A 25,098-nucleotide genomic window follows, 5' to 3' on the forward strand; every position below is an offset into this window, starting at 1 on the left:
TGTTTCGTGTTCCGTGTAAACGTGAAAGTCGTCCTGTTTCGAGCAATGGGTGAAATCATTTAGCAGAGCAAGAATCGAAATTGCAGTAATGTCAAGCAGCTCATGGTTATTTGACCAAATCAGAAGCGAACATATATTGTCACGCACTCACAGATACATATGTAGCTGAAAAGAGTCTGAGAAGATAGACTCAGCTTACCATTGATTTTTGTCTGGATTGATGGGCTATCATTATCTGCTGCGAAATTGACATTGTAGCCGGGCACATCCCAGCAGCTGTGCGAGTCGGAGAGGGATCATGGAACCCTTTTCATGTGACTTTGCGTCTGTTGTTATGCAGGGGCACAATTGGAAATGCAAGAAAAGGGGCTGTGCGGTCGGCTGGTAGTGTGGCCGAGCGGTCTAAGGCGCTGGATCCAGGTTCCAGTCTTGAAAGGGGCGCGGGTTCGAATCCCGCCACTGCCATTTCTGCTGTTTAACTCCAATGCTGCAGCTTGTTAAAATGCTGTTTCCGCCCCCACTGTATTGATGTTGAAAACAAAAGTAAAATGCGTTTGCTTCCCGGGGAATTAACTGTGGTGTGGGACAGTGCCACGCGGAAAATCGCAAACAGCTCTGCTGTTCCAGCCAATTTGTGCGTTTACTGGAACCGAATGGAGACTGTTATTTCATCGCTGTTGTGATGAAACACTGCAGAAACGAACGACTTACTTACTTTTGCTCCGACTGACCATACTCCGTGAAATTTTCCCAGACCCACAGTTGAGGATTTTTGCTGCTGGAAGTTACCTCAGAAACCCTGTTCACTCGTAATGTGGTGACTCGACTCGTCGTTATTTGGTTTTCTGGCCAATGGGAAAATCGATCCAATGAATTTCGATGTCACATGTTATTGAATTTCTCCCATTTCCTTTATTTCCGTCCTGGAGGCATCGGAACGGAAAGGGAATCTCATCGAGACTGTGATTGTTGAAATTCACTTTTTATGGCCCCTTCTTATTATGTTCTTTCTTTCTCTCTTTTCAGCATTGTCTGGGAGGTGTTGGTGCACTAAGGCTGCAGTATGTTTGAAAGAGTAGTTTGGAATTGCCCTGTTGTTAGTTGTGAGATTACTTTATGACTCATGCCCTCGGACTGTCTCACATTTAGCATTCATGCATCTCTGTGTCTGAAAATGCATTAGGCATGCCAGTTTTGTTTGTGTTCCGTGTTAAATGCTTACTGTTTTGCGATTCGCTCAGTACATTACGAGTTAACAGGGTTTCTGAGGTAACTTCCAGCAGCAGAAATCCTCAACTGAGGGTCTGGGAAAATTTCACGGAGTATGGTCAGTCGGATCAAAAGTAAGGAAGTCGTTCGTTTCTGCAGTGTTTCACAATACTACCTTTCCCGTGAGCAGTCGAACAGACGAAACGATTGTGCCACAGACTGCGACGGCAAGCTCTGCTAAAAAGTAATCCTTTAAAGCCGGTGTAAGCAACACGACGGTATTGGGGTACACCGCGTGGAATCAGATACTTCGGTGTATCTCGTCCATGCTCACCACATAGCCAAAGTTAAACAAGTCCCGTTCCCCAGCATTTGGCCCCTATCCCGCTAAACCCATCCTATCCAGAAACTCATCCGATTACCTTTGCAATTTTCTGAGTGTAATCGCCTCCTCCACTTCCTCTGGTAGCTCATTCCAAACACGCACAACCTTCTGTGTGGGAAATGTGCCTCAGGTCCTTTGTCAATTTCAGCCCACTCACCTTAAACCGATGCTCTCGATTTTTCAACTCACCCCAACTTGGGTAAAACACATAAATACTCAGTTTACAACCCTTCCATAAGATCATGTCGCAGCCGTTATGCTGCGGGGAAAGTCGTCCCAGCTTATTCCACCTCGCCCTACGGTCCAAACATTGACGACATCCTTGTCTATATTTTGTCATCAATTTCACGTTGGTTTTTTTTACGTTTTCAAGATGTTAATTACGCTGGACAATAACAAGCTATTGGAAACAGAAAGGTGAAACGTAGAATTGCTTCAACTTTCAGTGCTGGATGCCACTGAGCTGCATAACGGCGGCGCCGGCTGGTTTCTGTAGTGTAGTGGTCATCACGTTCGCCTAACACGCGAAAGGTCCCCAGTTCGAAACTGGGCAGAAAATGCTTTCTTTTTCAAGTGCAGCCTTTCACATGCACAAGAACGGAGCTTCCTTGCTTGCTTTCCCATCTGCAAACCTGCCTTCGAATTTGCTTGAACGAATCTGCTCTCGTAGTGAAATGCAAGGCAACTCCCTTTAATTACTGTGCAAAGCATTATAAAGTTTTTCTCCAACCTGGTTCTGATCATATGCCATTCTGTTTGAGAGTGTAGTTGCCGCGTTCTGATCCTTCCACGAAAAGCAGTACCGCATTTGCATTCCTTGCGCAGGCGGCCCGGTTCAAAGGCAGGGAAGAAGCTGATGCGCTGGTGTCACAGCGCACCACGAATTCCTGAACTTGTCTGTCTGTCAAACGTACCCCAAAGTCGTCTCTGAAAGGCTTCATTTGGAAGCTGTCTGTCGTTATTCAACGCGCGAGAGTTGGCACCGGAGGTCCTGAATCATGTTTTGGAGCAGTTCGCACGTTAGTGGCTCATTCAATCAGCAACAGCAATGAAACAAACATACACTCTGAGAGGAACCTCCGGACCTGTGCTGTCATAGCGTCGCTAGTATTAAGGTGCGCCCCGAGATCTAAGCCATGTTGGAACTGAAACGGAGGAATCGACAGAGAGGCTACAGAATGACATCGCATCCATTTAATTTTCTTTAAATCACTGACGAGCAGGAAAATGTTCACGGGGAGGGCGAGTGGAGAAGTGTGGCAATTGAAGCTCTGGTGAAACTCCTTCTTTGTGATTCACTCAGCAAACAGAGACGTGAAGGTGACTCAGGCGTGAGAGCTCTTCACATCGAGAACAAAAAGCAATCAAGGGCAGTTAGCACCTCTTCCGGAGTGGCGGTGGGGTGAGGTAATTACCTTTTGAGTTCTGTTACTATGTTCAGAAACTGCCTTTTAGATTGAGGTGAACAGAAACTCCATTTCTAAGAAGCACCATGGAAGTTAGCAAAATGTATTGAGTCGCTTCTCGTCGATTCCCGCACAGGTTTCCGACTCACTTGGTATCCATGTGGCTGATGTCCAGGAGTGAACATCTCTGCAGCAAATTGCCCGTTTAAGGTAAAAGGCACGGAAAGTGTCATCTCGAACAGGCTCCGAGGGCAGAGCATCCTCACAATGTGATCTGTCGCTCTCGGAATGTAATGCGACTTCCGGTTTTAGGGTAGAGAACTTTCTTTGGGACCCTTATTCTGCAAAACAGACACAGTGACTGAATAAATGCTGCACGGTATGATTTGGAACACGGCCTGCTCAGCTTTGTGCATTTTCCCTGTAGTCCGGCGTGTTTCGTGTTCCGTGTAAACGTGAAAGTCGTCCTGTTTCGAGCAATGGGTGAAATCATTTAGCAGAGCAAGAATCGAAATTGCAGTAATGTCAAGCAGCTCATGGTTATTTGACCAAATCAGAAGCGAACATATATTGTCACGCACTCACAGATACATATGTAGCTGAAAAGAGTCTGAGAAGATAGACTCAGCTTACCATTGATTTTTGTCTGGATTGATGGGCTATCATTATCTGCTGCGAAATTGACATTGTAGCCGGTCACATCCCAGCAGCTGTGCAAGTCGGAGAGGGATCATGGAACCCTTTTCATGTGACTTTGCGTCTGTTGTTATGCAGGGGCACAATTGGAAATGCAAGAAAAGGGGCCGCGCGATCGGCTGGTAGTGTGGCCGAGCGGTCTAAGGCGCTGGATCCAGGTTCCAGTCTTGAAAGGGGCGCGGGTTCGAATCCCGCCACTGCCATTTCTGCTGTTTAACTCCAAAGCTGCAGCTTGTTAAAATGCTGTTTCCGCCCCCACTGTGTTGATGTTGAAAACAAAAGTAAAATGGGTTTGCTTCCCGGGGAATTAACTGTGGTGTGGGACAGTGCCACGCGGAAAATCGCAAACAGCTCTGCTGTTCCAGCCAATTTGTGCGTTTACTGGAACCGAATGGAGACTGTTATTTCATCGCTGTTGTGATGAAACACTGCAGAAACGAACGACTTACTTACTTTTGCTCCGACTGACCATACTCCGTGAAATTTTCCCAGACCCACAGTTGAGGATTTTTGCTGCTGGAAGTTACCTCAGAAACCCTGTTCACTCGTAATGTGGTGACTCGACTCGTCGTTATTTGGTTTTCTGGCCAATGGGAAAATCGATCCAATGAATTTCGATGTCACATGTTATTGAATTTCTCCCATTTCCTTTATTTCCGTCCTGGAGGCATCGGAACGGAAAGGGAATCTCATCGAGACTGTGATTGTTGAAATTCACTTTTTATGGCCCCTTCTTATTATGTTCTTTCTTTCTCTCTTTTCAGCATTGTCTGGGAGGTGTTGGTGCACTAAGGCTGCAGTATGTTTGAAAGAGTAGTTTGGAATTGCCCTGTTGTTCGTTGTGAGATTACTTTATGACTCATGCCCTCGGACTGTCTCACATTTAGCATTCATGCATCTCTGTGTCTGAAAATGCATTAGGCATGCCAGTTTTGTTTGTGTTCCGTGTTAAATGCTTACTGTTTTGCGATTCGCTCAGTACATTACGAGTTAACAGGGTTTCTGAGGCAACTTCCAGCAGCAGAAATCCTCAACTGAGGGTCTGGGAAAATTTCACGGAGTATGGTCAGTCGGAGCAAAAGGAAGGAAGTCGTTCGTTTCTGCAGTGTTTCACAATACTACCTTTCCCGTGAGCAGTCGAACAGACGAAACGATTGTGCCACAGACTGCGACGGCAAGCTCTGCTAAAAAGTAATCCTTTAAAGCCGGTGTAAGCAACACGACGGTATTGGGGTACACGCGCGAGCGTTGGCACCGGAGGTCCTGAATCATGTTTTGGAGCAGTTCGCACGTTAGTGGCTCATTCAATCAGCAACAGCAATGAAAAAAAACATACACTCTGAGAGGAACCTCCGGACCTGTGCTGTCATAGCGTCGCTAGTATGAAGGTGCGCCCCGAGATCTAAGCCATGTTGGAACTGTAACGGAGGAATCGACAGAGAGGCTACAGAATGACATCGCATCCATTTAATTTTCTTTAAATCACTGACGAGCAGGAAAATGTTCACGGAGAGGGCGAGTGGAGAAGTGTGGCAATTGAAGCTCTGGTGAAACTCCTTCTTTGTGATTCACTCAGCAAACAGAGACGTGAAGGTGACTCAGGCGTGAGAGCTCTTCACATCGAGAACAAAAAGCAATCAAGGGCAGTTAGCACCTCTTCCGTACTGGGGGTGGGGTGAGGTAATTATCTTTTGAGTTCTGTTACTATGTTCAGAAACTGCCTTTTAGATTGAGGTGAACAGAAACTCCATTTCTAATAAGCACCATGGAAGTTAGCAAAATTTATTGAGTCGCTTCTCGTCGATTCCCGCACAGGTTTCCGACTCACTTGGTATCCATGTGGCTCATGTCCAGGAGTGAACATCTCTGCAGCAAATTGCCCGTTTAAGGTAAAAGGCACGGACAGTGTCATCTCGAACAGGCTCCGAGGTCAGAGCATCCTCACAATGTGATCTGTCGCTCTCGGAATGTAATGCGACTTCCGGTTTTAGGGTAGAGAACTTTCTTTGGGACCCTTATTCTGCAAAACAGACACAGTGACTGAATAAATGCTGCACGGTATGATTTGGAACACGGCCTGCTCAGCTTTGTGCATTTTCCCTGTAGTCCGGCGTGTTTCGTGTTCCGTGTAAACGTGAAAGTCGTCCTGTTTCGAGCAATGGGTGAAATCATTTAGCAAAGCAAGAATCGAAATTGCAGTAATGTCAAGCAGCTCATGGTTATTTGACCAAATCATAAGCGAACATATATTGTCACGCACTCACAGATACATTTGTAGCTGAAAAGAGTCCGAGAAGATAGACTCAGCTTAAAATTGATTTTTGTCTGGATTGATGGGCTATCATTATCTGCTGCGACATTGACATTGCAGCCGGGCACATCCCAGCAGCTGTGCGAGTCGGAGAGGGATCATGGAACCCTTTTCATGTGACTTTGCGTCTGTTGTTATGCAGGGGCACAATTGGAAATGCAAGAAAAGGGGCTGTGCGGTCGGTTGGTGGTGTAGCCGAGCGGTCTAAGGCGCTGGATCCAGGTTCCAGTCTTGAAAGGGGCGCGGGTTCGAATCCCGCCACTGCCATTTCCGCTGTTTAACTCCAATGCTGCAGCTTGTTAAAATGCTGTTTCCGCCCCCACTGTATTGATGTTGAAAACAAAAGTAAAATGCGTTTGCTTCCCGGGAAATTAACTGTGGTGTGGGACAGTGCCACGCGGAAAATCGCAAACAGCTCTGCTGTTCCAGGCAATTTGAGCGTTTACTGGAACCGAATGGAGACTGTTATTTCATCGCTGTTGTGATGAAACACTGCAGAAACGAACGACTTCCTTACTTTTGTTCCGACTGACCATACTCCGTGAAATTTCCCCGGACCCACAGTTGAGGATTTTTGCTGCTGGAAGTTACCTCAGAAACCCTGTTAACTCGTAATGTGGTGACTCGACTCGTCGTTATTTGGTTTTCTGGTCAATGGGGAAATCGATCCAATGAATTTCGATGTCACATGTTCTTGAATTTCTCCCATTTCCTTTATTTCCGTCCTGGAGGCATCGGAACGGAAAGGGAATCTCATCGAGACTGTGATTGGTGAAATTCACTTTTTATGGCCCCTTCTTATTATGTTCTTTCTTTCTCTCTTTTCAGCATTGTCTGGGAAGTGTTGGTGCACTAAGGCTGCAGTATGTTTGAAAGAGTAGTTTGGAATTGCCCTGTTGTTAGTTGTGAGATTACTTTATGACTCATGCCCTCGGACTGTCTCACATTTAGCATTCATGCATCTCTGTGTCTGAAAATGCATTAGGCATGCCAGTTTTGTTTGTGTTCCGTGTTAAATGCTTGCTGTTTTGCGATTCGCTCAGTACATTACGAGTTAACAGGGTTTCTGAGGTAACTTCCAGCAGCAGAAATCCTCAACTGAGGGTCTGGGAAAATTTCACGGAGCATGGTCAGTCGGAGCAAAAGTAAGGAAGTCGTTCGTTTCTGCAGTGTTTCACAATACTACCTTTCCCGTGAGCAGTCGAACAGATGAAACGATTGTGCCACAGACTGCGACGGCAAGCTCTGCTAAAAAGTAATCCTTTAAAGCCGGTGTAAGCAACACGACGGTATTGGGGTACACGCGCGAGCGTTGGCACCGGAGGTCCTGAATCATGTTTTGGAGCAGTTCGCACGTTAGTGGCTCATTCAATCAGCAACAGCAATGAAAAAAAACATACACTCTGAGAGGAACCTCCGGACCTGTGCTGTCATAGCGTCGCTAGTATGAAGGTGCGCCCCGAGATCTAAGCCATGTTGGAACTGTAACGGAGGAATCGACAGAGAGGCTACAGAATGACATCGCATCCATTTAATTTTCTTTAAATCACTGACGAGCAGGAAAATGTTCACTGTGGTGACTCGACTCGTCGTTATTTGGTTTTCTGGTCAATGGGGAAATCGATCCAATGAATTTCGATGGCACATGTTATTGAATTTCTCCCATTTCCTTTATTTCCGTCCTGGAGGCATCGGAACGGAAAGGGAATCTCATCGAGACTGTGATTGGTGAAATTCACTTTTTATGGCCGCTTCTTTCTTTCTCTCTTTTCAGCATTGTCTGGGAAGTGTTGGTGCACTAAGGCTGCAGTATGTTTGAAAGAGTAGTTTGGAATTGCCCTGTTGTTAGTTGTGAGATTACTTTATGACTCATGCCCTCGGACTGTCTCACATTTAGCATTCATGCATCTCTGTGTCTGAAAATGCATGAGGCATGCCAGTTTTGTTTGTGTTCCGTGTTAAATGCTTACTGTTTTGCGATTCGCTCAGTACATTACGAGTTAACAGGGTTTCTGAGGTAACTTCCAGCAGCAGAAATCCTCAACTGAGGGTCTGGGAAAATTTCACGGAGTATGGTCAGTCGGAGCAAAAGGAAGGAAGTCGTTCGTTTCTGCAGTGTTTCACAATACTACCAGTCGAACAGACGAAACGATTGTGCCACAGACTGCGACGGCAAGCTCTGCTAAAAAGTAATCCTTTAAAGCCGGTGTAAGCAACACGACGGTATTGGGGTACACCGCGTGGAATCAGATACTTCGGTGTATCTCGTCCATGCTCACCACCTAGCCAAAGTTAAACAAGTCCCGTTCCCCAGCATTTGGCCCCAATCCCGCTAAACCCATCCTATCCAGAAACTCATCCGATTACCTTTGCAATTTTCTGAGTGTAATCGCCTCCTCCACTTCCTCTGGTAGCTCATTCCAAACACGCACAACCTTCTGTGTGGGAAATGTGCCGCAGGTCCTTTGTCAATTTCAGCCCACTCACCTTAAACCGATGCTCTCGATTTTTCAACTCACCCCAACTTGGGTAAAACACATAAATACTCAGTTTACAACCCTTCCATAAGATCATGTCGCAGCCGTTATGCTGCGGGGAAAGTCGTCCCAGCTTATTCCACCTCGCCCTACGGTCCAAACATTGACGACATCCTTGTCTATATTTTGTCATCAATTTCACGTGTCTTTTTTTACGTTTTCAAGGTGTTAATTTCGCTCGACAATAACAAGCTATTGGAAACAGAAAGGTGAAACGTCGAATTGCTTCAACTTTCAGTGCTGGATGCCACGGAGCTGCAGTACGGTATTCTCGGCTGGTTTCTGTGGTGTAGTGGTCATCACGTTCGCTTAACACGCGAAAGGTCCCCAGTTCGAAACTGGGCAGAAACCGCTTTCTTTTTCAAGTGCAGCCTTTCACTTGCACAAGAACCGAGCTTCCTTGCTTGCTTTCCCATCTGCAAACCTGCCTTCGAATTTGCTTGAACGAATCTGCTCTCGTAGTGAAATGCAAGGCAACTCCATTTAATTACTGTGCAAAGCGTTATAAAGTTTTTCTCCAACCTGGTTCTGATCATATGCCATTCTGTTTGAGAGTGTAGTTGCCGCGTTCTGATCCTTCCACGAAAAGCAGTACCGCATTTGCATTCCTTGCGCAGGCGGCCCGGTTCAAAGGCAGGGAAGAAGCTGATGCGCTGGTGTCACAGCGCACCACGAATTCCTGAACTTGTCTGTCTGTCAAACGTACCCCAAAGTCGTCTCTGAAAGGCTTCATTTGGAAGCTGTCTGTCGTTATTCAATGCGCGAGCGTTGGCACCGGAGGTCCTGAATCATGTTTTGGAGCAGTTCGCACGTTAGTGGCTCATTCAATCAGCAACAGCAATGAAAAAAAACATACACTCTGAGAGGAACCTCCGGACCTGTGCTGTCATAGCGTCGCTAGTATGAAGGTGCGCCCCGAGATCTAAGCCATGTTGGAACTGTAACGGAGGAATCGACAGAATGACATCGCATCCATTTAATTTTCTTTAAATCACTGACGAGCAGGAAAATGTTCACGGAGAGGGCGAGTGGAGAAGTGTGGCAATTGAAGCTCTGGTGAAACTCCTTCTTTGTGATTCACTCAGCAAACAGAGACGTGAAGGTGACTCAGGCGTGAGAGCTCTTCACATCGAGAACAAAAAGCAATCAAGGGCAATTAGCACCTCTTCCGGAGTGGGGGTGGGGTGAGGTAATTACCTTTTGAGTTCTGTTACTATGTTCAGAAACTGCCTTTTAGATTGAGGTGAACAGAAACTCCATTTCTAATAAGCACCATGGAAGTTAGCAAAATGTATTGAGTCGCTTCTCGTCGATTCCCGCACAGGTTTCCGACTCACTTGGTATCCATGTGGCTCATGTCCAGGAGTGAACATCTCTGCAGCAAATTGCACGGTGAAGGTAAAAGGCACGGACAGTGTCATCTCGAACAGGCTCCGAGGTCAGAGCATCCTCACAATGTGATCTGTCGCTCTCGGAATGTAATGCGACTTCCGGTTTTAGGGTAGAGAACTTTCTTTGGGACCCTTATTCTGCAAAACAGACACAGTGACTGAATAAATGCTGCACGGTATGATTTGGAACACGGCCTGCTCAGCTTTGTGCATTTTCCCTGTAGTCCGGCGTGTTTCGTGTTCCGTGTAAACGTGAAAGTCGTCCTTTTTCGAGCAATGGGTGAAATCATTTAGCAAAGCAAGAATCGAAATTGCAGTAATGTCAAGCAGCTCATGGTTATTTGACCAAATCATAAGCGAACATATATTGTCACGCACTCACAGATACATTTGTAGCTGAAAAGAGTCCGAGAAGATAGACTCAGCTTAAAATTGATTTTTGTCTGGATTGATGGGCTATCATTATCTGCTGCGACATTGACATTGCAGCCGGGCACATCCCAGCAGCTGTGCGAGTCGGAGAGGGATCATGGAACCCTTTTCATGTTACTTTGCGTCTGTTGTTATGCAGGGGCACAATTGGAAATGCAAGAAAAGGGGCTGTGCGGTCGGCAGGTAGTGTGGCCGAGCGGTCTAAGGCGCTGGATCCAGATTCCAGTCTTGAAAGGGGCGCGGGTTCAAATCCCGCCACTGCCATTTCTGCTGTTTAACTCCAATGCTGCAGCTTGTTAAAATGCTGTTTCCGCCCCCACTGTATTGATGTTGAAAACAAAAGTAAAATGCGTTTGCTTCCCGGGGAATTAACTGTGGTGTGGGACAGTGCCACGCGGAAAATCGCAAACAGCTCTGCTGTTCCAGGCAATTTGAGCGTTTACTGGAACCGAATGGAGACTGTTATTTCATCGCTGTTGTGATGAAACACTGCAGAAACGAACGACTTCCTTACTTTTGTTCCGACTGACCATACTCCGTGAAATTTCCCCGGACCCACAGTTGAGGATTTTTGCTGCTGGAAGTTACCTCAGAAACCCTGTTAACTCGTAATGTGGTGACTCGACTCGTCGTTATTTGGTTTTCTGGTCAATGGGGAAATCGATCCAATGAATTTCGATGTCACATGTTATTGAATTTCTCCCATTTCCTTTATTTCCGTCCTGGAGGCATCGGAACGGAAAGGGAATCTCATCGAGACTGTGATTGGTGAAATTCACTTTTTATGGCCCCTTCTTATTATGTTCTTTCTTTCTCTCTTTTCAGCATTGTCTGGGAAGTGTTGGTGCACTAAGGCTGCAGTATGTTTGAAAGAGTAGTTTGGAATTGCCCTGTTGTTAGTTGTGAGATTACTTTATGACTCATGCCCTCGGACTGTCTCACATTTAGCATTCATGCATCTCTGTGTCTGAAAATGCATTAGGCATGCCAGTTTTGTTTGTGTTCCGTGTTAAATGCTTACTGTTTTGCGATTCGCTCAGTACATTACGAGTTAACAGGGTTTCTGAGGTAACTTCCAGCAGCAGAAATCCTCAACTGAGGGTCTGGGAAAATTTCACGGAGTATGGTCAGTCGGAGCAAAAGGAAGGAAGTCGTTCGTTTCTGCAGTGTTTCACAATACTACCAGTCGAACAGACGAAACGATTGTGCCACAGACTGCGACGGCAAGCTCTGCTAAAAAGTAATCCTTTAAAGCCGGTGTAAGCAACACGACGGTATTGGGGTACACCGCGTGGAATCAGATACTTCGGTGTATCTCGTCCATGCTCACCACATAGCCAAAATTAAACAAGTCCCGTTCCCCAGCATTTGGCCCCAATCCCGCTAAACCCATCCTATCCAGAAACTCATCCGATTACCTTTGCAATTTTCTGAGTGTAATCGCCTCCTCCACTTCCTCTGGTAGCTCATTCCAAACACGCACAACCTTCTGTGTGGGAAATGTGCCGCAGGTCCTTTGTCAATTTCAGCCCACTCACCTTAAACCGATGCTCTCGATTTTTCAACTCACCCCAACTTGGGTAAAACACATAAATACTCAGTTTACAACCCTTCCATAAGATCATGTCGCAGCCGTTATGCTGCGGGGAAAGTCGTCCCAGCTTATTCCACCTCGCCCTACGGTCCAAACATTGACGACATCCTTGTCTATATTTTGTCATCAATTTCACGTGTCTTTTTTTACGTTTTCAAGGTGTTAATTTCGCTCGACAATAACAAGCTATTGGAAACAGAAAGGTGAAACGTCGAATTGCTTCAACTTTCAGTGCTGGATGCCACGGAGCTGCAGTACGGTAGCCTCGGCTGGTTTCTGTGGTGTAGTGGTCATCACGTTCGCCTAACACGCGAAAGGTCCCCAGTTCGAAACTGGGCAGAAACTGCTTTCTTTTTCAAGTGCAGCCTTTCACTTGCACAAGAACGGAGCTTCCTTGCTTGCTTTCCCATCTGCAAACCTGCCTTCGAATTTGCTTGAACGAATCTGCTCTCGTAGTGAAATGCAAGGCAACTCCATTTAATTACTGTGCAAAGCGTTATAAAGTTTTTCTCCAACCTGGTTCTGATCATATGCCATTCTGTTTGAGAGTGTAGTTGCCGCGTTCTGATCCTTCCACGAAAAGCAGTACCACATTTGCATTCCTTGCGCAGGCGGCCCGGTTCAAAGGCAGGGAAGAAGCTGATGCGCTGGTGTCACAGCGCACCACGAATTCCTGAACTTGTCTGTCTGTCAAACGTACCCCAAAGTCGTCTCTGAAAGGCTTCATTTGGAAGCTGTCTGTCGTTATTCAACGCGCGAGAGTTGTCACCGGAGGTCCTGAATCATGTTTTGGAGCAGTTCGCGCGTTAGTGGCTCATTCAATCAGCAACAGCAATGAAAAAAAACATACACTCTGAGAGGAACCTCCGGACCTGTGCTGTCATAGCGTCGCTAGTATGAAGGTGCGCCCCGAGATCTAAGCCATGTTGGAACTGTAACGGAGGAATCGACAGAATGACATCGCATCCATTTAATTTTCTTTAAATCTCTGACGAGCAGGAAAATGTTCACGGAGAGGGCGAGTGGAGAAGTGTGGCAATTGAAGCTCTGGTGAAACTCCTTCTTTGTGATTCACTCAGCAAACAGAGACGTGAAGGTGACTCAGGCGTGAGAGCTCTTCACATCGAGAACAAAAAGCAATCAAGGGCAGTTAGCACCTCTTCCGTACTGGGGGTGGGGTGAGGTAATTACCTTTTGAGTTCTGTTACTATGTTCAGAAACTGCCTTTTAGATTGAGGTGAACAGAAACTCCATTTCTAAGAAGCACCATGGAAGTTAGCAAAATGTATTGAGTCGCTTCTCGTCGATTCCCGCACAGGTTTCCGACTCACTTGGTATCCATGTGGCTCATGTCCAGGAGTGAACATCTCTGCAGCAAATTGCACGGTTAAGGTAAAAGGCACGGAAAGTGTCATCTCGAACAGGCTCCGAGGTCAGAGCATTCTCACAATGTGATCTGTCGCTCTCGGAATGTAATGCGACTTCCGGTTTTAGGGTAGAGAACTTTCTTTGGGACCCTTATTCTGCAAAACAGACACATTGACTGAAACTATGCTGCACGGTATGATTTGGAACACGGCCTGCTCAGCTTTGTGCATTTTCCCTGTAGTCCGGCGTGTTTCGTGTTCCGTGTAAACGTGAAAGTCGTCCTTTTTCGAGCAATGGGTGAAATCATTTAGCAAAGCAAGAATCGAAATTGCAGTAATGTCAAGCAGCTCATGGTTATTTGACCAAATCATAAGCGAACATATATTGTCACGCACTCACAGATACATTTGTAGCTGAAAAGAGTCCGAGAAGATAGACTCAGCTTAAAATTGATTTTTGTCTGGATTGATGGGCTATCATTATCTGCTGCGACATTGACATTGCAGCCGGGCACATCCCAGCAGCTGTGCGAGTCGGAGAGGGATCATGGAACCCTTTTCATGTGACTTTGCGTCTGTTGTTATGCAGGGGCACAATTGGAAATGCAAGAAAAGGGGCTGTGCAGTCGGCTGGTAGTGTGGCCGAGCGGTCTAAGGCGCTGGATCCAGGTTCCCGTTTTGAAAGGGGCGCGGGTTCGAATCCCGCCGCGGCCATTTCTGCTGTTTAACTCCAATGCTGCAACTTGTTAAAATGCTGTTTCCGCCCCCACTGTATTGATGTTGAAAACAAAAGTAAAATGCGTTTGCTTCCCGGGGAATTAACTGTGGTGTGGGACAGTGCCACGCAGAAAATCGCAAACAGCTCTGCTGTTCCAGGCAATTTGAGCGTTTACTGGAACCGAATGGAGACTGTTATTTCATCGCTGTTGTGATGAAACACTGCAGAAACGAACGACTTCCTTACTTTTGTTCCGACTGACCATACTCCGTGAAATTTCCCCGGACCCACAGTTGAGGATTTTTGCTGCTGGAAGTTACCTCAGAAACCCTGTTAACTCGTAATGTGGTGACTCGACTCGTCGTTATTTGGTTTTCTGGTCAATGGGGAAATCGATCCAATGAATTTCGATGTCACATGTTATTGAATTTCTCCCATTTCCTTTATTTCCGTCCTGGAGGCATCGGAACGGAAAGGGAATCTCATCGAGACTGTGATTGGTGAAATTCACTTTTTATGGCCCCTTCTTATTATGTTCTTTCTTTCTCTCTTTTCAGCATTGTCTGGGAAGTGTTGGTGCACTAAGGCTGCAGTATGTTTGAAAGAGTAGTTTGGAATTGCCCTGTTGTTAGTTGTGAGATTACTTTATGACTCATGCCCTCGGACTGTCTCACATTTAGCATTCATGCATCTCTGTGTCTGAAAATGCATTAGGCATGCCAGTTTTGTTTGTGTTCCATGTTAAATGCTTACTGTTTTGCGATTCGCTCAGTACATTACGAGTTAACAGGGTTTCTGAGGTAACTTCCAGCAGCAGAAATCCTCAACTGAGGGTCTGGGAAAATTTCACGGAGTATGGTCAGTCGGAGCAAAAGGAAGGAAGTCGTTCGTTTCTGCAGTGTTTACCAATACTACCAGTCGAACAGACGAAACGATTGTGCCACAGACTGCGACGGCAAGCTCTGCTAAAAAGTAATCCTTTAAAGCCGGTGTAAGCAACACGACGGTATTGGGGTACACCGCGTGGAATCAGATACTTCGGTGTATCTCGTCCATGCTCACCACCTAGCCAAAGTTAAACAAGTCCCGTTCCCCAGCATTTGGCCCCAATCCCGCTAAACCCATCCTATCCAGAAACTCATCCGATTACCTTTGCAATTTTCTGAGTGTAATCGCCTCCTCCACTTCCTCTGGTAGCTCATTCCAAACACGCACAACCTTCTGTGTGGGAAATGTGCCGCAGGTCCTTTGTCAATTTCAGCCCACTCACCTTAAACCGATGCTCTCGATTTTTCAACTCACCCCAACTTGGGTAAAACACATAAATACTCAGTTTACAACCCTTCCATAAGATCATGTCGCAGCCGTTATGCTGCGGGGAAAGTCGTCCCAGCTTATTCCACCTCGCCCTACGGTCCAAAGATTGACGACATCCTTGTCTATATTTTGTCATCAATTTCACGTGGTTTTTTTTACGTTTTCAAGATGTTAATTTCGCTGGACAAGAACAAGCTATTGGAAACAGAAAGGTGAAACGTAGAATTGCTTCAACTTTCAGTGCTGGATGCCACTGAGCTGCAGGACTGTAGCCTCGGCTGGTTTCTGTGGTGTAGTGGTCATCACGTTCGCCTAACACGCGGAAGGTCCCCAGTTCGAAACTGGACAGAAACTGCTTTCTTTTTCAAGTGCAGCCTTTCACTTGCACAAGAACGGAGCTTCCTTGCTTGACTTCCCATCTGCAAACCTGCCTTCGAATCTGCTCTCGTAGTGAAATGCAAGGCAACTCCATTTAATTACTGTGCAAAGCGTTATAAAGTTTTTCTCCAACCTGGTTCTGATCATATGCCATTCTGTTTGAGAGTGTAGTTGCCGCGTTCTGATCCTTCCACGAAAAGCAGTACCGCATTTGCATTCCTTGCGCAGGCGGCCCGGTTCAAAGGCTGGGAAGAAGCTGATGCGCTGGTGTCACAGCGCACCACGAATTCCTGAACTTGTCTGTCTGTCAAACGTACCCCAAAGTCGTCTCTGAAAGGCTTCATTTGGAAGCTGTCTGTCGTTATTCAACGCGCGAGAGTTGGCGCCGGAGGTCCTGAATCATGTTTTGGAGCAGTTCGCACGTTAGTGGCTCATTCAATCAGCAACAGCAATGAAAAAAAACATACACTCTGAGAGGAACCTCCGGACCTGTGCTGTCATAGCGTCGCTAGTATGAAGGTGCGCCCCGAGATCTAAGCCATGTTGGAACTGTAACGGAGGAATCGACAGAGAGGCTACAGAATGACATCGCATCCATTTAATTTTCTTTAAATCACTGACGAGCAGGAAAATGTTCACGGAGAGGGCGAGTGGAGAAGTGTGGCAATTGAAGCTGTGGTGAAACTCCTTCTTTGTGATTCACTCAGCAAACAGAGACGTGAAGGTGACTCAGGCGTGAGAGCTCTTCACATCGAGAACAAAAAGCAATCAAGGGCAGTTAGCACCTCTTCCGGAGTGGCGGTGGGGTGAGGTAATTACCTTTTGAGTTCTGTTACTATGTTCAGAAACTGCCTTTTAGATTGAGGTGAACAGAAACTCCATTTCTAATAAGCACCATGGAAGTTAGCAAAATGTATTGAGTCGCTTCTCGTCGATTCCCGCACAGGTTTCCGACTCACTTGGTATCCATGTGGCTCATGTCCAGGAGTGAACATCTCTGCAGCAAATTGCACGGTTAAGGTAAAAGGCACGGAAAGTGTCATCTCGAACTGGCTCCGAGGTCAGAGCATTCTCACAATGTGATCTGTCGCTCTCGGAATGTAATGCGACCTCCGGTTTTAGGGTAGAGAACTTTCTTTGGGACCCTTATTCTGCAAAACAGACACAGTGACTGAATAAATGCTGCACGGTATGATTTGGAACACGGCCTGCTCAGCTTTGTGCATTTTCCCTGTAGTCCGGCGTGTTTCGTGTTCCGTGTAAACGTGAAAGTCGTCCTTTTTCGAGCAATGGGTGAAATCATTTAGCAAAGCAAGAATCGAAATTGCAGTAATGTCAAGCAGCTCATGGTTATTTGACCAAATCATAAGCGAACATATATTGTCACGCACTCACAGATACATTTGTAGCTGAAAAGAGTCTGAGAAGATAGACTCAGCTTAAAATTGATTTTTGTCTGGATTGATGGGCTATCATTATCTGCTGCGACATTGACATTGCAGCCGGGCACATCCCAGCAGCTGTGCGAGTCGGAGAGGGATCATGGAATCCTTTTCATGTGACTTTGCGTCTGTTGTTATGCAGGGGCACAATTGGAAATGCAAGAAAAGGGGCTGCGCGGTCGGCTGGTAGTGTGGCCGAGCGGTCTAAGGCGCTGGATCCAGGTTCCATTCTTGAAAGGGGCGCGGGTTCGAATCCCGCCAGTGCCATTTCTGCTGTTTAACTCCAATGCTGCAGCTTGTTAAAATGCTGTTTCCGCCCCCACTGTATTGATGTTGAAAACAAAAGTAAAATGGGTTAGCTTCCCGGGGAATTAACTGTGGTGTGGGACAGTGCCACGCGGAAAATCGCAAACAGCTCTGCTGTTCCAGGCAGTTTGAGCGTTTACTGGAACCGAATGGAGACTGTTATTTCATCGCTGTTGTGATGAAACACTGCAGAAACGAACGACCTCCTTACTTTTGCTCCGACTGACCATACTCCGTGAAATTTCCCCGGACCCACAGTTGAGGATTTTTGCTGCTGGAAGTTACCTCAGAAACCCTGTTAACTCGTAATGTGGTGACTCGACTCGTCGTTATTTGGTTTTCTGGTCAATGGGGAAATCGATCCAATGAATTTCGATGTCACATGTTATTGAATTTCTCCCATTTCCTTTATTTCCGTCCTGGAGGCATCGGAACGGAAAGGGAATCTCATCGAGACTGTGATTGGTGAAATTCACTTTTTATGGCCCCTTCTTATTATGTTCTTTCTTTCTCTCTTTTCAGCATTGTCTGGGAAGTGTTGGTGCACTAAGGCTGCAGTATGTTTGAAAGAGTAGTTTGGAATTGCCCTGTTGTTAGTTGTGAGATTACTTTATGACTCATGCCCTCGGACTGTCTCACATTTAGCATTCATGCATCTCTGTGTCTGAAAATGCATTAGGCATGCCAGTTTTGTTTGTGTTCCGTGTTAAATGCTTACTGTTTTGCGATTCGCTCAGTACATTACGAGTTAACAGGGTTTCTGAGGTAACTTCCAGCAGCAGAAATCCTCAACTGAGGGTCTGGGAAAATTAAACGGAGTATGGTCAGTCGGAGCAAAAGTAAGGAAGTCGCTCGTTTCTGCAGTGTTTCACAATACTACCTTTCCCGTGAGCAGTCGAACAGATGAAACGATTGTGCCACAGACTGCGACGGCAAGCTCTGCTAAAAAGTAATCCTTTAAAGCCGGTGTAAGCAACACGACGGTATTGGGGTACACCGCGTGGAATCTGATACTTCGGTGTATCTCGTCCATGCTCACCACCTAGCCAAAGTTAAACAAGTCCCGTTTCCCAGCATTTGGCCCCAATCCCGCTAAACCCATCCTATCCAGAAACTCATCCGATTACCTTTGCAATTTTCTGAGTGTAATCGCCTCCTCCACTTCCTCTGGTAGCTCATTCCAAACACGCACAACCTTCTGTGTGGGAAATGTGCCGCAGGTCCTTTGTCAATTTCAGCCCACTCACCTTAAACCGATGCTCTCGATTTTTCAACTCACCCCAACTTGGGTAAAACACATAAATACTCAGTTTACAACCCTTCCATAAGATCATGTCGCAGCCGTTATGCTGCGGGGAAAGTCGTCCCAGCTTATTCCACCTCGCCCTACGGTCCAAACATTGACGACATCCTTGTCTATATTTTGTCATCAATTTCACGTGGTTTTTTTTACGTTTTCAAGATGTTAATTTCGCTGGACAATAACAAGCTATTGGAAACAGAAAGGTGAAACGTAGAATTGCTTCAACTTTCAGTGCTGGATGCAACTGAGCTGCAGTACGGCAGCCTCGGCTGGGTTCTGTGGTGTAGTGGTCATCACGTTCGCCTAACACTCGAAAGGTCCCCAGTTCGAAACTGGGCAGAAACTGCTTTCTTTTTCAAGTGCAGCCTTTCACTTGCACAAGAACGGAGCTTCCTTGCTTGCTTTCCCATCTGCAAACCTGCCTTCGAATTTGCTTGAACGAATCTGCTCTCGTAGTGAAATGCAAGGCAACTCCATTTAATTACTGTGCAAAGCGTTATAAAGTTTTTCTCCAACCTGGTTCTGATCATATGCCATTCTGTTTGAGAGTGTAGTTGCCGCGTTCTGATCCTTCCACGAAAAGCAGTACCGCATTTGCATTCCTTGCGCAGGCGGCCCGGTTCAAAGGCAGGGAAGAAGCTGATGCGCTGGTGTCACAGCGCACCACGAATTCCTGAACTTGTCTGTCTGTCAAACGTACCCCAAAGTCGTCTCTGAAAGGCTTCATTTGGAAGCTGTCTGTCGTTATTCAACGCGCGAGAGTTGGCACCGGAGGTCCTGAATCATGTTTTGGAGCAGTTCGCACGTTAGTGGCTCATTCAATCAGCAACAGCAATGAAACAAACATACACTCTGAGAGGAACCTCCGGACCTGTGCTGTCATAGCGTCGCTAGTATGAAGGTGCGCCCCGAGATCTAAGCCATGTTGGAACTGAAACGGAGGAATCGACAGAGAGGCTACAGAATGACATCGCATCCATTTAATTTTCTTTAAATCACTGACGAGCAGGAAAATGTTCACGGGGAGGGCGAGTGGAGAAGTGTGGCAATTGAAGCTCTGGTGAAGCTCCTTCTTTGTGATTCACTCAGCAAACAGAGACGTGAAGGTGACTCAGGCGTGAGAGCTCTTCACATCGAGAACAAAAAGCAATCAAGGGCAGTTAGCACCTCTTCCGGAGTGGGGGTGGGGTTGAGGTAATTACCTTTTGAGTTCTGTTACTATGTTCAGAAACTGCCTTTTAGATTGAGGTGAACAGAAACTCCATTTCTAATAAGCACCATGGAAGTTAGCAAAATTCCCGCACAGGTTTCCGACTCAGTTGGTTTCCATGTGGCTCATGTCCAGGAGTGAACATCTCTGCAGCAAATTGCACGGTTAAGGTAAAAGGCACGGAAAGTGTCATCTCGAACAGGCTCCGAGGTCAGAGCATTCTCACAATGTGATCTGTCGCTCTCGGAATGTAATGCGACCTCCGGTTTTAGGGTAGAGAACTTTCTTTGGGACCCTTATTCTGCAAAACAGACACAGTGACTGAATAAATGCTGCACGGTATGATGTGGAACACGGCCTGCTCAGCTTTGTGCATTTTCCCTGTAGTCCGGCGAGTTTCGTGTTCCGTGTAAACGTGAAAGTCGTCCTGTTTCGAGCAATGGGTGAAATCATTTAGCAAAGCAAGAATCGAAATTGCAGTAATGTCAAGCAGCTCATGGTTATTTGACCAAATCTTAAGCGAACGTATATTGTCACGCACTCACAGATACATATGTAGCTGAAAAGAGTCTGAGAAGATAGACTCAGCTTACCATTGATTTTTGTCTGGATTGATTGGCTATCATTATCTACTGCGACATTGACATTGTAGCCGGGCACATCCCAGCAGCTGTGCGAGTCGGAGAGGGATCATGGAACCCTTTTCATGTGACTTTGCGTCTGTTGTTCTGCAGGGGCCCAATTGGAAATGCAAGAAAACGGGTCGTGCGTTTGGCTGGTAGTGTGGCCGAGCGGTCTAAGGCGCTGGATCCAGGTTCCAGTCTTGAAAGGGGCGCGGGTTCGAGTCCCGCCACTGCCATATCTGCTGTTTAACTCCAATGCTGCAGCTTGTTAAAATGCTGTTTCCGCCCCCACTGTATTGATGTTGAAAACAAAAGTAAAATGGGTTTGCTTCCCGGGGAATTAACTGTGGTGTGGGACAGTGCCACGCGGAAAATCGCAAACTGCTCTGCTGTTCCAGGCAATTTGTGCGTTTACTGGAACCGAATGGAGACTGTTATTTCATCGCTGTTGTGATTAAACACTGCAGAAACGAACGACTTACTTACCTTTGCTCCGACTGACCATACTCCGTGAAATTTTCCCAGACCCTCAGTTGAGGATTTTTGCTGCTGGAAGTTACCTCAGAAACCCTGTTAACTCGTAATGTGGTGACTCGACTCGTCGTTATTTGGTTTTCTGGCCAATGGGAAAATCGATCCAATGAATTTCGATGTCACATGTTATTGAATTTCTCCCATTTCCTTTATTTCCGTCCTGGAGACATTGGAAGGGAAAGGGAATCTCATCGAGACTGTGATTGGTGAAATTCACTTTTTCTGGCCCGTTCTTATTATGTTCTTTCTTTCTCTCTTTTCAGCATTGTCTGGGAAGTGTTGGTGCACTAAGGCTGCAGTATGTTTGAAAGATTAGTTTGGAATTGCCCTGTTGTTAGTTGTGAGATTCGCCACCTCCTTCTGCTCCCACCCCCTCCTGCTGTCTACTCCCTCTCTCCGCACCACCACCTCCTCCCCCTCACCTCTTCTCTCCCCGCTAATATCCACCTCTGCTCTCCTCCTCCTCGCCCCCACACCTCACCCACTCTCCTCCTCCCCATCTCTAACACTCTCCTTTCCCCCTGCTGCTCTCTACCCCATCCTCCCACTCTCAGTCTTCCACCTCTCTCTTCCGCCCCTCTCTTCCGCCCCTTCTCTCCTCCTCCTCTCTTCTTCCCCACTCCATCCTCCCCTTCTCTCCTCCCACTCCCTCCCCTACCCTCTCTCTCCTCCCCTCTCTCTCCTCCCCTCTCCGTCCTCCCCCTAACTTCCCCTCTCTCTCCTCCCTCTCTCCGTCCCCACTCTCTCTCCTCCCCCTCTCTCCTCACACACCCTTCCCTCCCCTCTCTCTCCTCCCCGCTCCATCATCCCCTAACCTCCCCTCTCTTTCCACACTCTCTCCTTCCTCGCCCTCACTCCACCCACTCTCTCGCCTTCCCCTCTCTCTCCTCCCCTCTCTCCTTCCCTCTTGCACACTCTCTCTCCACCCCATCTCTCTCATCCCCCTCCCTCCTCCCCTCACCTCCCCTACACTGTCCTCCCCTCACTCTCTTCCCCCTCTTTCTGTCTCTTCCCCTCTCTCTCTTCCCCCTCTCCCCTTTCCCTCTCTCTCTCCTCCAGTCAACTCTGCCGTCTCCCCTCTGCTCTCTCCTCTCCTCTCTTCTCCCCCTTCCCATCTCTCATCATCCCTTCTCCCCTTCCTCCTCCCACTCTCCTCTCTCCTCTCCTCTCACTCCTCATCACTCTCTCCTCTCCCTTCTCCCCCTCCCATCTCTTCTCTCTCCTTTACCCCTCTGTCCTCATCCCCTATCCCCCTCCTCCTCCGTCTCTACTCTCTTCTCTCCCCTCTTGCCTCTTCCCTCTCTCCTCTCCCCTCTCCTGTCTCTCCTCACTTCTCTCTCCTCTCACTCCTCACCACTGTCGGCTCTCCCCCTCTGCTCTCTGCTCCCTCCTCTCTCCTCTCCCCTCTCTTCTCTCTCCTCTCACCTTTCCCCTCAGCTCTTTTCTCCTCTCTCCCGCTCAACTCTCCACTCTCTCCTCTCCCCCCTCCCCCTCCTCTTACTTGTCACTACTCACTCCTCTCACTCCTCACCACTGTCTCCTCTACCCTCTCCCCTCTCCTCTTCCCTCTCCCCTCTCCCCTTCCCTCTCTCCACTCCTCTCTCCCTGCTCTCCTCTCCACACTCTCCTCTCTACTCTACTCTCTCCCTCTCCACCTCCTCTCTCTCCTCCCCATATCTCTCTCATCTCCCCCTCACCTCTCCCCTCTCCTTCCTTTCTCCCCTCTCCCGCTCACCTCTCCTCTCTCCCCTCTCCCCTCTCTATTTGGGCCCTGTCTCCTCATCCCCTCACCTCACCCCTTCTCATCTTCGACCCTCTCCTTTCTTTACCTCCCCTCCTCTCCTCTCCCCTTCCCCGCTCTCTCCTCCCCTCTTCTCCACACTCACTTCTTCCACTCTCCCGTCCCCTTCTTCTTCATCCCTTCTCCTGAACCCCTTCCCTCCCCCCATGTTCTCCCCTCGTATCCTCTCCTCCCACCTGTCCTCCCATCTACTCTCCCATCTCTCCTGCCCCTCCTCCATGACTCTCCTCCCTGACTCTGCTCCCCTTCCCTCCTCACCTTCCCCCTCCTTCCCCCACTTCCGCCTCTCCTCCCACACTCTCTCCTCCCCCTCACCTCCCACCGTCCTCCCCCATGCTCCCCCTCCTCATCATCTTCACCGCTCTCCTCCCCAACCCTCCACACACCTTCCACCCCAAGTCCATCTCTACTCCACCTCTCACCCGCTTCTCAACCCCCTCTACTACTCCACCCCAACCTCTCCCTCGCCTTAACACCCCAAACTTCCCCTACGTCTTCGCCTCCTCCCCTTCTCCTCCCCCTCCTTCCCCCTCTCTCCTGCAACCTCTCCTCCTTTCTCCTCCCCATCACTTGCCCCCCACTTCATTCACTGTCTCCTCCCCCTCCTCCACCTTCCACTTGCTCCTCACCTCTACTCCTCTCCTTCATTCCTCTCCCTCTCTCCTATAACCCCCCTGTCCTACACCCTCCACCCCTCTACTCCCCCTCATGCCATTCAGCCCTCGCTCATCACCCCATGTCCTCATTTTCCCTCTCCTACCCAACTCCTCCTATTCTCTTCTCCCATCTCTCCTCCTACTCTCACCCACCGTTCCCAGCTCTCTCCTACAGCCCTCTCTCCACCCCTTCTTTCCTCTGCGCTGCCTCTTTCCCCAATCCCCTTATCCCCGCACCACCCCCTCCACAACCCTCTCTTCTCCCCCATCTCCTCCCCTCTCCCTCACCCCCCACACCACTTTCCCTCCCCATCTCTCACACTGAAAGATGACGCATACAAAGTGATCAAAACTGTATGAAACTGGAAGATTGGGAAAGCATGAAAGGTCAAAAGAAAGCCACAAGGCGAGCGATAAGGAACCGTAAGAAAGAACAGGACAGAAAAATGCATCACAGAATTTAAAGACAGATAGCAGAAGTTTCTATGAAAACTTTAAATGAAAAAGAATGGCGAAGGTAAATGTTGGTCCTTCAGAGGATGAGAAAGGCCATTTAGTTATGGGATGTGATGGAACGGCTAAGGCACTGAACAGGTATTTTGTATCGGTCTTCACAGTGGAGGGCACTAATAACACGCCAGTGATTGACAAAGAGATGGAGTTGGTGAGGACTTGGAAATAAACATTATTACAGAATGCTAGTGTTGGGCAAGCTCATGGAGCTAAGGATAGAGAATTCTCCTGGTCCTGGTGTAATGCATCCCAGGGTGCTAAAAGAGACAGCTGTGGATAGAACAGCTGCACTGTCAGTAATTTTCCAAATGTGCTGGACTCTGGGGCAGTCTCTGCAGATTGGAATACAGTGGCACCGATGTTTAAAAAAAGGAATGTAGACATAAGATGGGGAAGTATAGATCAGTTAGCGTAACATCTGTAGTGGGGAAAATGCTTGAGTCTCTGAGCAGGGAAGAATGAGCAAGGCATTGGTGGATCCTTAAGTGAATACCTTCCCACGCATGGAACAGCTGAACGACTTCTTCCCCGTGTGAATAGGGTGATGTTAAATAAAGACCATTGAATTTAAGGCCTTTACAGATCTTAATTTTTTTTCACCACAGTCAGCGGAAAGGTCTCTTGTCAGTGAAAAGTCACTGGTGTGACATGAAGCTGGATGACAAAATAAATCTCTTCACACAGAATGTCTGTGTCAATGAGTCTCCAGTAGGTCTGGGAATTTGCAATTCTTCTCACAATCCAGACATTTCCATTGTGCTCATCTCCTCACATATCTCCAAGTTGGATGATCTGGTGAATCCTTTCCCATAAACACAACATATTTATGGCTTCTCTGATGTGAATGTTTTTAGATTGTTAACTGGATAATGTTAAATAATTTCTGCAGTCAGTTCACTGGAACACTCACACTATTGTGTGTGTGTGTGTGTGTGTTGGTGGTTGACCACACACAATGTTGTTTGAAAC

General features: G+C 47.4%; 6 non-coding genes across 6 annotated transcripts; all 6 read left to right on the plus strand.

The window, feature by feature from the left end:
• Positions 1-383: 383 nt before the first annotated feature.
• On the plus strand, positions 384-465 carry trnal-cag (transfer RNA leucine (anticodon CAG)). The gene has a single exon. It is a non-coding gene; the product is annotated as a tRNA-Leu (tRNA).
• Positions 466-3,817: 3,352 nt separating this feature from the next.
• On the plus strand, positions 3,818-3,899 carry trnal-cag (transfer RNA leucine (anticodon CAG)). Its single transcript has one exon. It is a non-coding gene; the product is annotated as a tRNA-Leu (tRNA).
• Positions 3,900-6,192: 2,293 nt separating this feature from the next.
• Positions 6,193-6,274, plus strand: trnal-cag (transfer RNA leucine (anticodon CAG)). The gene has a single exon. It is a non-coding gene; the product is annotated as a tRNA-Leu (tRNA).
• A 4,275-nt stretch (positions 6,275-10,549) lies between these two features.
• Positions 10,550-10,631, plus strand: trnal-cag (transfer RNA leucine (anticodon CAG)). The gene has a single exon. It is a non-coding gene; the product is annotated as a tRNA-Leu (tRNA).
• A 1,602-nt stretch (positions 10,632-12,233) lies between these two features.
• trnav-aac (transfer RNA valine (anticodon AAC)) lies at positions 12,234-12,306 on the plus strand. The gene has a single exon. It is a non-coding gene; the product is annotated as a tRNA-Val (tRNA).
• Positions 12,307-20,779: 8,473 nt separating this feature from the next.
• Positions 20,780-20,861, plus strand: trnal-cag (transfer RNA leucine (anticodon CAG)). The gene has a single exon. It is a non-coding gene; the product is annotated as a tRNA-Leu (tRNA).
• Positions 20,862-25,098: the final 4,237 nt, after the last annotated feature.

This window comes from Chiloscyllium punctatum, chromosome 31 (assembly GCF_047496795.1).
Source record: "Chiloscyllium punctatum isolate Juve2018m chromosome 31, sChiPun1.3, whole genome shotgun sequence".
Lineage (NCBI taxonomy): Eukaryota > Metazoa > Chordata > Chondrichthyes > Orectolobiformes > Hemiscylliidae > Chiloscyllium > Chiloscyllium punctatum.